The following is a 12,053-nucleotide window of genomic DNA, read 5'->3' as shown; positions in this document are numbered from 1 at the left end:
GCTCAGGTCATGATCTCACAGTTTGTGAGTTCGAGCCCCTCCGTCAGGCTCTGTGCTGACAATGTGGAGCCTACTTGGGATTCTCTGTCTCCTTCTCTGTCCCTTCCCTGCTTGCTCTCTCCATCTCTCTCTCTCAAAGCAAATAAATAAACATTAAAAAATTAAAAAAAAATTCTCAAGGGAGTCCCATCATCTCCAAAGAAAGCATTCAGGAAAAGACTTTGAGACAAGATCTGTGCAGGCATTGCACAGCACCTCAATATTCCCCCTTTCCTATAAGCCTGCCCACAGCATATGCTCACTTTGGGGTCAATTTCTGTAAAATCCACAGCACAAGGACCTGTAACATTGTCTGTTTCCTCGAGACCCCGCTGGAGCCCATGGTGGGTCCTGATCACTGAACACGTACTCACATCTTACCTTGGGTTCTTCTCTATCATTCATGCAATATGCTTTGTCCCCATTGGTTGGTGGACACTTGTCATTGTAGGCCAAAGATCCAGGGACCAACCGACCAACTTGTGAAGGTGATGGACACTGGAGAAAATACTAAGAAAAAAATTCTGGAGATCGAATTTCTGGAATCTAAAAATTCTGGAAATCTAAGCCGACCAAAGCTCGGCTTAGACAGGATAGACAATGGCACAGCCGTCCTCAGTTGATGTCAGCCGGGCCTTTCCTGATGTCACTGTGGCTGGAACACGTGGAAGGGAGGTTGTCCAGCGTCTGGGTGGGGGGTGTGGCAGGTTGGCGACATGAGGGAGGCGGGCAGTCCTTGGGCTGATGGAGGGGTGTGGCCAGAATGCTCCAAGGCTCCTCATGGTGGATCTTCTGACTTTGAAGTGGTGGCAAGATAAAGAAATCTTACGTTTAAGGTGCAGAGAGGCAGGTGCCAAAGCCAACGATAACGGGATGATCAAAGATGTCAGAGGGGTCTGAACGAGCTAACAACCTCGTCTCCATGGTGACAGTGTCTCCCACCACCCTCTTTCACTGCTAAGAGGCTCTGAAACTCATCTTCTACAAATTCTGCTAAAAATGGACGAAAGGAGAAAATGACTCTGGTTTCTTTCTCTTTTTTTGCTTCATTCCAGTCACCAGGTTGAACAAAAACGTCTTATATATAGATTCCCCCATTCACATAGAAACTGGTAGTATAAGTAATTTTTTTCACTTCTCTGAGTCTATTATTAGGGTTAACAAGCCCAAAATGGGTGTTAGAAATGCCTAACTCATGATTGAGCTCTTTCCCCAGCACAATGTCGTCACGTGGTCCTAAATTTGAGTATAATACACCTGTGATGAGGAGCTGGCATCGGGGTGATTGATTGTGCATTTTAGCAAATATTACTATGGGTAAGGCAGACCTCGGCACCCTCTGAGCAGGGAGAGCTTTTCTGCTGCCTCATTCACATGGTAATTAATCCCTTGCCTCCTGCCGCAGCTCCAGTGTTATTGGCTTGAATAGATTTCTTTTTTTCTTAAAGTGTTCCCTGTGTTTGTACAGTTGCCTCTCCAGCTACATAAACTTTGGGAAGTCACACCCTTCAGTTTTACATATTTTCAGTGGCTCTAAAGGACAGAAATACAGTAGTCTATCTTTAAGATGTAATTCATCCCATTAAAAAACATATTTAGTGTTTTCTATGGTCTGAATGTTCATGTTTCCCCAAAATGCTTATGTGGAAAACTAATCCCCAAGGTGACGGTGTCGGGAGGTGGGGTCTTTGGGAGGCGACGAGGTCATGAGGGCGGAGCCATGATGGGGCTTGTGCCCTTATAAACGAGACCCCAGGGAGCTCCCTCGCCCCTTCCCCCATTAGGCACACAGCCAGAAGACGCCATCTATGAACCTGGAAAAGGGGCCTCACCAGATGCTGAATCTGCCGGCAACTTGATCTTGGACGTCCTGCCTCCAGAGCTGGGAGAAGTCAGTGCCTGTTTATGAGCCCCCAGTCGATGGTGTTTTGCGATGGCAGCCCCAGCGGATGAAGGCGGGGTTGCGGGGTCACACAGCCGTGAGCTGGGGGCTGTCCCGGCCTCCAGAGGCTGCCCATGCCCCCTGGCTCCGGCCCCTTCCACCTCCAGTGATCCCCCCACAGTGATCACCAGTGCGGTCCATCTCCCACTCCATCCGTGCCGACTCTCCTGCCTCCCTCTTCCACTTGTAAAGACTCTCACGATTACGTTGTTGCCCATCTGGATGATCCAGGAGAACCTGTTTCTAAAATCAGCTTATTAAATACTTCATCTGCAACGTTAATCCCCTCTCGTCCATACTGTGACATCTCTGTGGGTCCTGGGCAGTTTTAGAACTGAAGAAAGTGAGGTTCAAAGTGGATGACTGACTCTCCCGGGACATTTTGGGGTGTCCTCTGCCTTTCATTCCCCCCGTCATGGCGAAGATGGGGTAGGCGTGAGCAGGCACATGTCACGGGATGTTGTGGGAAATACACATAAAGCAACTTTCAGAAATATCAGGCTCTCAGATATCAGTTTGGACTCCTAGGGAGGCCCCAGGCTCCAATGTGGGCATGCCCCCGCAGTACTGGGACGCTCGCCTTAGGGTTCTGTGAGCACCCGAGACTCCATCTTTAATGGGGGAAACACCACTTTGGGGAACAAGAGGGAGAGAGAGGGCTGGGCTTCTCCCCGCGACCATGTATTCCTGGTGGCTGTTATTCCCATCCTTGAAATGATGGCTCTGACAACCTGGAGGTCTTGGATCCAAGGAGAGGGACACTTGAACCAGTTTGCATTGGATCTGAGTTTACGGCCCTAGGATCCCACATTTTGAATTCCTCGTGGTTGCAGGGATCACTGCACTAGGAGGGGTGGTGATCGACCCAACTCTCAGGAGATGGTAGGGTCAACTGCTCACAATGTCTAGAGCTTGGAAGAATCACTGGGGTGCCTTGCGACATGTCCAAGGTCAAGAAAACCGTAAACAGGAAGTTACATGAATCGTGGCCTGACTAGGGTGCCCCAGCCGGGGAGCTGAGCCCTTCAGGCTCTGAGGTGTGGATTTCTCCCCCTGCATGTAAGCTAAACCAGCAGATGCTGACCGAGTGTGAAGGGGTATCTAGACTGGGTGCAAGAGAGAGATGGTTAACATGAGCTACTGTCCGACTACAGCCATGAGGTGCTGGGGAACATCTCACTAGAACTTGGGCAAAGCTTTCTCTCCTTTCTTCTTCTCTCCCCTCCCCGGCTCCTCCCCTCCTCCTTCTCTTCTCAGGGCTGTGGTCACCCACCATCTTTGGGAAAAGACAAGGCAGGGTGAACGTGGCAAGGAAGATGAATGGACGTGAGTGGTCACTGGGAGCAGGACACATGCGTGCCAGTGCTCTGCCCAAGCGTGGCTCCTCCTGCCATTTCCAGGAGGGCCGGGTGGCTCCCGGTGGCCAGCACCATGGCTCTCTGGGGATGGCTGCCGTGGGTCTGGAGTGCCCTTGGCCTGCACACCAACTCCCTTCCAAGGAGCAGCACTGATCCAAACACTGGTGCTCGTGGGCTCTAGATGGCCCGGCTTCCTCAGCTCTTCTCAGCGGGATCGAGCTACGGGGGCTTATTGTGGTGACCGGCTCATCCCAATGTCTGCCGTGTCCCCCCCTCCTCCATTGCATGCCCACTGTGTGCCCACCGTCCTGCTCGTCCAAATCATCATACAGGCATGCCCTGTTTCCTGGACATTGGTCACACCACTTTGCTTTTATGAGGGACCTACATTAGGGGTGCCTGGGTGGCTCAGTCCGTTGAGTGATTCTGACTCTTGTCAAAATAAATAAATAAACTTAACAAAAAAAAAAAAAAAGAAAAGACTTACATTAGTACCTGCTTTCTTAGCCAAAAGAAATCTGAAGAAGATTTCTTAAATTTATTTTTAAGTTTATTTATTTATTTTAAGAGATACAGAGACAGTGTGGGTAGGCGACGGACAGAGAGAGAGAGAGAGTGAGTGAGAGAACGCGAGAGAGAACCCCAAGCAGGCTCCACACTGTCAGTGCAGAGCCCAATGCAAGACTCGTGAAACCACAAGATCACGACCTGAGTCGAAACTGAGAGTTGGATGCTTAATCGACTGAGCCACCCAGGGGCCCCTTTCTTCTGCTTTTAAGGAGAAAGACTAAATGCACAGAGCGTTCAGCCTGGTTTTGCAGCCAGCTCGCGGGGGCAAGGAGACTCGCGCCACCTAGCGCCTTCCCCGGGAACTGCACGCCGTCTGAGCCCCAGCCGCCAGGGCCCTGAGCTGTGTCCGCCCGCCTGTGCCCTTGATCTCCGGTTATCAATATTATTAAGGCAGCCTCCCTTAGCCAAGATGTGCCCAGAGCCTCAGAGCCTAGGAGAGGTGATTTTGGGGGTCTGGACTGCTCAAAACTTGTTAAATTAATTAGCATAAATTAATGGGGATTGCTTCTTTGCTCTGGGCCAGTAGGAAAGGTTTCGTAGGAAGGCTCTCCTTTGGATGGTGTGAGTGTGGACTCAGTCCAAACCCTGCATCTCAGGGAACCCGGGCCGGAGGAGAAACACAGGTTCTGGGATTCAGGCAATGCACCTGCCCTCAAAGGACACTCAGTTCTTGTAAGTTCCAAGTTCTCAGAAGCCTCGAGTAGATCGGTGATTCCTGGATTTTACAGCGAATCACGGACAAAGCTAGTTTTCCCTACAATCAGCAAGAAGTATTTCACTTTCTAATTGTCAACCCAAATGTGCAACACACTAACAGCTGTTAGGTACTCTCTATGTGCTTTTAGGCACGATTCTAGAAATTTGTAGGATTTACCTTGTTTCTCTTCCTCATACAAGGTTGCTATGTTGTCCCTACATTACAAGTAAAGAAACTAATGTTCAGAGTGGTGAGTACCTTCCCCGTGTTGACACAGCAGAGGCGGATCCAGGCTGCAGTCAGGTGTTTCTGGCCCTGACTCTCCCCTCCACCACCCGCCCCCAGCACTGTCACCGTCTTACAGCCTCATTTGTGGACTCGTCTTGCTTGCTGCCTGTGGACGAGGCTTCTGTTGAAATCGTTATGTCTGGAGCTGAGGTCGCCTCAGGAAAGCAAAATTGACCATCTTATCGGCCAGTGACCTATATACTGATTAAAATTAGTAACACAACAGGCCCCATATTTGCCCCTTGAATAAGCTGTACTTTCTCATGTGCTTTAAACCGCTTTGCTCTCCTTTTCTCTCAAGAATAGGCTCTACACCTGACCTGAGTCTTTGATGTGTCCATTGAGGAACTCTACCCAGGTCATAAACTAGGTCAGTTTTTAAAATATATGTCTTACAGGTCAGATTTATTTTAAAAAGGCAAAAATCGAGGTCAGACCCATGAGCCGTTGTGCAATTCTTACGTTGGGGTTCTGCTTCTAAGAACGCGGTGACCTGAATTTCAAAAGTAACTTTGTGCGGAAACGTTCTGGTTCTCACCTGTCGCTCCCTCCCTCACGCATCCTAGGTAGGTAATTCGAAAGTTAATTCTCCTTTCCTTAATGTCCAACCCCCCCGAAAGATATTGTCAGATCGCGAGTCTATTTATTTGTTTCCTTCAATAAATGAGCCCATTCTACGTGCTAGGCACTGGGCTAGTCACCGGCTGGAACAGTTAGAAAAGGAGGGACAGCCTCGCAAAGAAACAGTGGGCACACTCGATTGGAGCATCTGAGAGAGTTTAATAGAGGAGCTTTTATATAAGCGTGGGCAGGTTGTAGGGAAACAAGCAGAACGATAGGCAGGGGCTCGGGACAGCAGGGCTGGTGACACCTGGCTCTGGAGGTGAGGAGGTTACGGCAGCTTGGGGTCAGTCCAGCCAGAAGAGGAGGCTGTGATCATGCAGGACACCAGCTGGCCTGTGGAGGTCCCACCAAGAGGCACAGAGAGAGTGAAGTCTAGCTGTGGGATGGATGCAGTGTTCCCCCAAACGCCTATGCTGAAACCAAAGCCCGGGGTGATGGTGTGAGGAGGCGGGGCCTTTGGGAGGTGATGAGGTAGTGAGGGTGGGGTCCCATGAGGGGATTGGCGCTCTTATAACAGAGGCCCCAGAGAGCCCCCTTGCCTGTCCCCCCATGTGAGGACACGGCGAGAATCGTGGGATCTCCTGCTGTCTTGATCTTGGACCTCCAGCCTCCAGAACAGATGCCTGCTGTTTATAAGCCCAGGTCTGTGGTGCTTTGTTAGAGCAGCCTGGACACACGAGGCCACTGCTCTGACCTCCCTCCTTTCCTTCTTCTACCTCCCTCGGTGCCCCACTTCTCCAGGCCCAGCTGGAGGTCAGCCCCGGGAGCACAGGGCAGGGCGGGAAGGGAGGAGGGTGCCTCCCGGGGGGGGGGGGGGGTGGTGGTGAAGGGAACTGCCAAGCTGCTGACGAGTGGCCACACGTGATAGTCTAGTGATGCCACAGACATGCAAACCATTAAGCACTTTGCGCTATAAACTATTCTTTGATTAAGGCCTGTCTGAAGTGAGGTGGATGCCCAGAGGAAGTTTTAACACCTGCCTGGAGAATTAGGGAAGTTTCCCACCAGAAGTAGCACTTTAGCCGCGGTCGAGGGGTGCTAGCATGCACACCACCACCCAAGTGTGAAAAATAACCAGCGACAACGAGTGTAATGGAAAACGTAGGTCTTAACAATGGTTCTGTGGGGTAGCGGTGTGCGTGCTGATTTACGGTCCTTTGGCATTGCAGTGGGAAAGGTGTTCTCATGAAGAAGAAAAGGAGCCACAAAGGAGAGCAGGAAGTTCAGATACAATATGAAAAAGTCTTTTTAGCGTCCGGGTACACCAAGAAAAGGCATTTGAGTCAACAAAAGCCATCAAGGCATCAGATGATGAGTCAGCTGGCAGCCAGTCAGTTAAAATAAGCTGAGATCATTTTCACATACGTAGAAGTTAACTGCGTGTTAGGAATACGATGAAAATTAAGAAACCTAGAATAAAGTGAGATGGGTCCATCGCCATTAAGTATTTGGGCTGGGTTTCTACCACTAAAAGCAAAACAAAGAGCTACATATATTAACGATCTCCCACTGACTCACATTTTAGCAGAATTCTGAAGAAGTAATTTAAGTGTCTTGACAGACAGAAATAGTTGTAAAGGGAAATAAAACAAAATCCAAGAAGGATCTATCCAAAATCCGAATGATCCGTCATATGCTGGTTTATGATTTACTCTCAAAAAGATAGCTTGCCTAATGTTTGTCAAAAATCCGGAAAATACATTCGCAAGAAGTCGGTTCAGCCGGGCATCTCCCTGGGAGGTGACCATTCTGCTTCTGTTTGGGCTCTCCGTACGGAGATTTTAGGCTTCCATTGGATTCTGCGTCCTTTGAAGGCAAGAATTCTGACTCTTTCCTTGGACGCGGTGGTGCGTTGATGGTAAGTGCTCCATGAAGGTTTATCAAGCCAACTGGATGGTTACCGAGCATTTACTGAAAGACCAGGCTCCGTAAAACAGCACAGGCTCTTTGTCGGGAGGAGAGATGCTGTCACAAAGAGTCAGGCAATTCTTCAAGAGCTCTTCAAGCCGTCGGCAGCAGTGAAGAGAAACGCTCTATCATCAGAAGCGCGCTGACAGTGATGTGTGAAAACTGTATCCAAGACAGGATCTGATGTTGCTTTATAGCGTTTTAATGGTAAATAGAAAGAGATGTGAGGGAACAGAGGTGGAAACCTGCCTGAGACACAAGCTGAAATCTACTGGAAATGTGAATGCAGATCAAAATACGAATGGACCTGGTTGAGAGTGATGGTCTGAGCAAGGGAGTAGGGAGATAGGGCTCCCTCACACGCCAGGTCTGACCAAGGAAAGAAATGGTGAACTCTCCAGGAGCTGTGAGGAGAAAAATGTGTAAAGAACCAAGGGGAATAAAGGTGAATTAAAAAAAATTGTTATGAAGATGCCACATTAAATATTTATTATGATTATTCTAGCTAGGAGGTAGAAAACTCATTCCAGCCAAATTAATCTATAATTCTATTGGGTCATTGCAACAGCCTGAAAGAGATTTTAACAAAAGAGGCGTAGTTATGCACAAATATAGTCCAGATTCTTTTCTATCAATTTAATGTATTGTATTTTTACAGCATTTTATGATTAACAAAGTGTGTGTGTGTGTGTGTGTGTGTGTGTGTGTGTGTGTGTTTTCCAGAGCCACATTCAATCCTCACGATAATACCGTGACAAGGTTACTGTCTCTGTTTTACAAGTGAAAAACTGTTGGGACACAGAGAAGAAATGAGCCATACCCCAGGATTCACACACCTGCTTCGTGACAGAACTGGGGTCCAAACTCAGCTTTCTTACTCGACCTTGACCATTCATTTGATGACTCTAAAATTTGGTTCTGATGAATGTGTACTGATCAGGTAAAGCTAGTCATGAAAATAACTAGTGGTTTTGTCGATATTTCCTACAGAAGTATAGTACGGAAAAACACTTTTTTCTCGTATCTGGATGATGGAAAATAAATATCCTTTAAATAAAATGATTCAGAACCCAAGAATAGCTTTGAGGACCTCATTTAGAGGCACGATACGGAAGGAGGCAGCGTAACATGGTATTTACAAACACAGACTGTGTCACACCGACCTTGGTTCGAGTACCAGGCATCTCTAAACTCACTTTCTTATCTTTCAAATGAACTCCCCAGTAGGTTGCTCTGATATTTAGATGAGATTGAGTGTAGAGCTTAGCAGAGACCCAACACATCATTCAGTAAATATTAGGTAATATTATTGTACCAGTTTTTCAACACTGGGTGGTAGATCACTATAATGACCACTCCTGATGGCCCATGCCCCTTGCACGCATACTCTCACCGTGTTGAGGTCTGATTTTTTTCTATACCTAATTTGTTGAGGACTTCTTTTTAAAAAACATTTTTTTTAACGTTTATTTATTTTTGAGACAGAGAGAGACAGAGCATGAACGGGGGAGGGTCAGAGAGAGAGGGAGACACAGAATCTGAAACAGGCTCCAGGCTGAGCCATCAGCACAGAGCCCGACACAGGGCTCGAACTCACGGACCGGGAGATCATGACCTGAGCCAAAGTCGGACGCTTAACTGACTGAGCCACCCAGGCGCCCTGGACTTTTTTTTTTTTTAAATCAGGAAAGGATGTTGAGTTTTGTTAAATGCTTTTTCTGCATGGATTGGCATAACCATATTCTTATGTCTTTCATTCTCTTGATGTGTTGATCACATTTATTGATACACAGACGTTGAACCATCCTCACAACCCAGGGATGAATCCCACTTGACCGTGGTGTGAGATCCTTTAACTGTGCTGTTGAATTTGGTTTGCTCGTATTCTGTTAAATATTTTTGCACCTACCGACGTCGGCCTGTGGTTGTTCCACCACCCGCCCCCGCCACCCCAATAGTCTCCTTATCTCTAAGGGTAATAGTAGGCTTGTGAACTAGTATGGAAGTATTCCCTCCTTTTCAATGTTTTTGGGAAGAGTTTCAGAAGAATTGGTGTGAATTCTTTAAATGTTGGATAGGATTTACTGTGAAGCCATCTGATCCTGGACTTTTGTTTGTTGGGAAGCTTTTGATGACTGACTCAATCTCCTTCCTTTTTATTGGTCTCTTCAGATTTTCTGTTTCTTCATGGTTCAGCCTTGGTAGGCTGTGTGTTTCTAGGAATGTATCCATTTCTTCTAGGTTGTCCATTGCTTTGGCATGTAACTGTTCAGAGTCGTCTTTTAGGGTCCTTTGCATTGGTGGCATCAGTCGTCATGTCTCCTTTTTCATTTATAGTTCAATTTACACAAGTCCTCCCTCCTTCCTGTTCTTGGTAAGTACAGCTAAAGGTTTGTCCATTTTATTTGTCTTTTCGAGGGACCGATTCTGTTTTGTTGATCGTTTCCATTTTTCGTTCCTCTATTTCATATATTTCGGCTCTGATCTTCACTACGTCCTTCCTTCTGCCAGCGTTGGCCTCAGTCTGTTCTTCCTTTGCCAGTCCCTTGAGGTGTGATGTTAGATTGTGTAAGGTCTTTTTCCTTCCTCCCTTCCTCCCTCCTTCCTTCCTTCCTCATTCCTTCCCTCCTCCCTTCCCTCCTTCCTTCCTTCCTCCCTCATTCTTTCCCTCCTCCCTTCCCTTCTCCCTTCCCTCCTTCCTTCCCTCCTTCCTTCCCTCCTTCCTCCCTTCCTTTCTCCCTTCCTTCCTTCCTTCCTCCCTCCCTTGCTTCCTCCCTTCCCTCCTTCCTTCCCTCCTCCCTTCTTTCCTTCCCTCCTCCCTTCCCTCCTTCCTTCCTTCCTTCTTCCCTTCCTTCCTTCTTCCCTTCCTTTCTCCCTTCCTTCCTTCCTTCCTTCCTTCCTTCCTTCCTTCCCTCCTTCCTTCCCTCCTCCCTTCCTCCCTTCCTTTCTCCCTTCCTTCCTTCCCTCCTCCCTTCCTTCCCTCCTTCCTTCCTCCCTTCTTCCTTCCTTTCTTCCTTCCTCCCTCCTCCCTGTCTTCCTTCTTTCCTCCCTTCCTTCCCTCCTTCCTTCCCTCCTTCCTTCCTCCCTTCTTCCTTCCTCCCTTCCTCCCTTCCTCCCTCCCTCCCTCCCTTCCTTCCTCCCTCCCTCCCCCATCACCCCCCACTTTTAAAAGAAATCTCAGAAACGAAATTTCCCATGTGACTCACTCAAAACAACATAAGGGATGTATGCCTCTTCTCCATAGTAGCCAATGCGATGATTAACATAATAAAGTTATTCATCTCTGTCACCATCCTCCAGATTAAATAGCCATATGAACACTGAAACAACACTTTTGTGATTAGGTTGATTGGTGTTTATGATCTTTAATGAGACATAATACAGTCATTTGTGCAAACCACGAGCATATCTTCAACCCAAGTTGTCATGTGGCCAAGTGCAAATTACCCGGGATGGAGACAGCGGCACAGCAGTGGTCAGATTCACATAGCTGTCAGAAATGTAATGTGTTCATTCATGAGTGTTGTTTGCTTCTATTTGGGATTTTTGAATCTATTTCCAAAAATATATATATTTTTACATTTATTCATTTTTTGAGAGAGAGAGAGAGAGAGAGAGAGAGCACAAGTAGGGGAGGGACAGAGAGAGAGAGGGAGACCCAGAATCTGAAGCAGGCTCCAGGCTCCTAGCTGTCAGCACAGATCCCAACGCGGCACTCGAAACCATGAACTGCGAGATCATGACCTGAGCCAAAGTCAGACGTTTAACTGACTGAGCCACCCAGGAGCCCCATCTCGAAAAATAGTTTAAAAACTTTTTTATTTTTTTAAGTTTATTTATTTTGAGAGAGAGAGAGAGAGAGAGAGAGAGAGAGAAAGCAGGGGAGGGGCAGTGAGAAAGGGAGAGAGAGAATCTTAAGCAGGTTCCATGTCAGTGCAAAACCTGATGTAGGGCTCAATCCCACAAACTGTGAGATCACGACCTGAGCAGAAAATCAAGAGTCAGATGGTTAACCAACTGAGCCATCCAGATCCCCCTGAAAACTGCTTTTCAATTAAGCTTTTTATTTTGAGATAATCGTAGATTTACATGCACATGTGATCAATAATACAGAGATTTCATATACCCTTTACATAGATTCCTTCAGCCAAAACATTGACAAAACCATAATACAATAGCAAGAGCAGTGAACTGACATTAACATGAACCACTGACCTTGTTCAGATTTTCCCCACTTTTACCTGTCCTCTTTCTGTATGTGTGTGTTTAGTTCCATGACATTTTGTCACATGTGTAGGTCTGTGTATCCACCAGCACAGTCAAGATCTAGACCACTGACATCACAAGGGCACCTTGTGCTGTAATTTTACAGACAGAGGAGACACTTAACAGGGGAGAAGTGGTCTCTCCCCCAGCCCTCTCCCATATTTAACCCCTGGAAACTGCTAATCTGTGTTTCATTTCGAGTACATTATGTACAAGTGGTGTCAGGCAGTGTGTAACCTTTGGAATTGGTTTTTTTTTCACTCAGCATAATTTTCTGGAGAGTCATTCAAGTTGTTGTGTGTATCGATGGTTCATTTCTTTTTATTGCTGAAGACTGTTCCATGATATGTGTACATGAGTT

General features: G+C 47.3%; 1 long non-coding RNA gene across 1 annotated transcript; it reads right to left on the bottom strand.

The window, feature by feature from the left end:
* Positions 1-8,885: 8,885 nt before the first annotated feature.
* Positions 8,886-11,730, bottom strand: LOC125918550 (uncharacterized). Its single transcript, XR_007456473.1, has 3 exons — positions 11,642-11,730; positions 10,633-10,746; positions 8,886-9,971 (listed from the first exon to the last, which is right to left on the bottom strand). It is a non-coding gene; the product is annotated as an uncharacterized LOC125918550 (long non-coding RNA).
* Between the last annotated feature and the right edge of the window lie 323 nt (positions 11,731-12,053).

This window comes from Panthera uncia, chromosome B4 (genome assembly GCF_023721935.1).
Source record: "Panthera uncia isolate 11264 chromosome B4, Puncia_PCG_1.0, whole genome shotgun sequence".
Lineage (NCBI taxonomy): Eukaryota > Metazoa > Chordata > Mammalia > Carnivora > Felidae > Panthera > Panthera uncia.
Note: the sequence above shows the minus strand (reverse complement) of the source record. Positions and strands in the feature narration are given on the sequence as shown.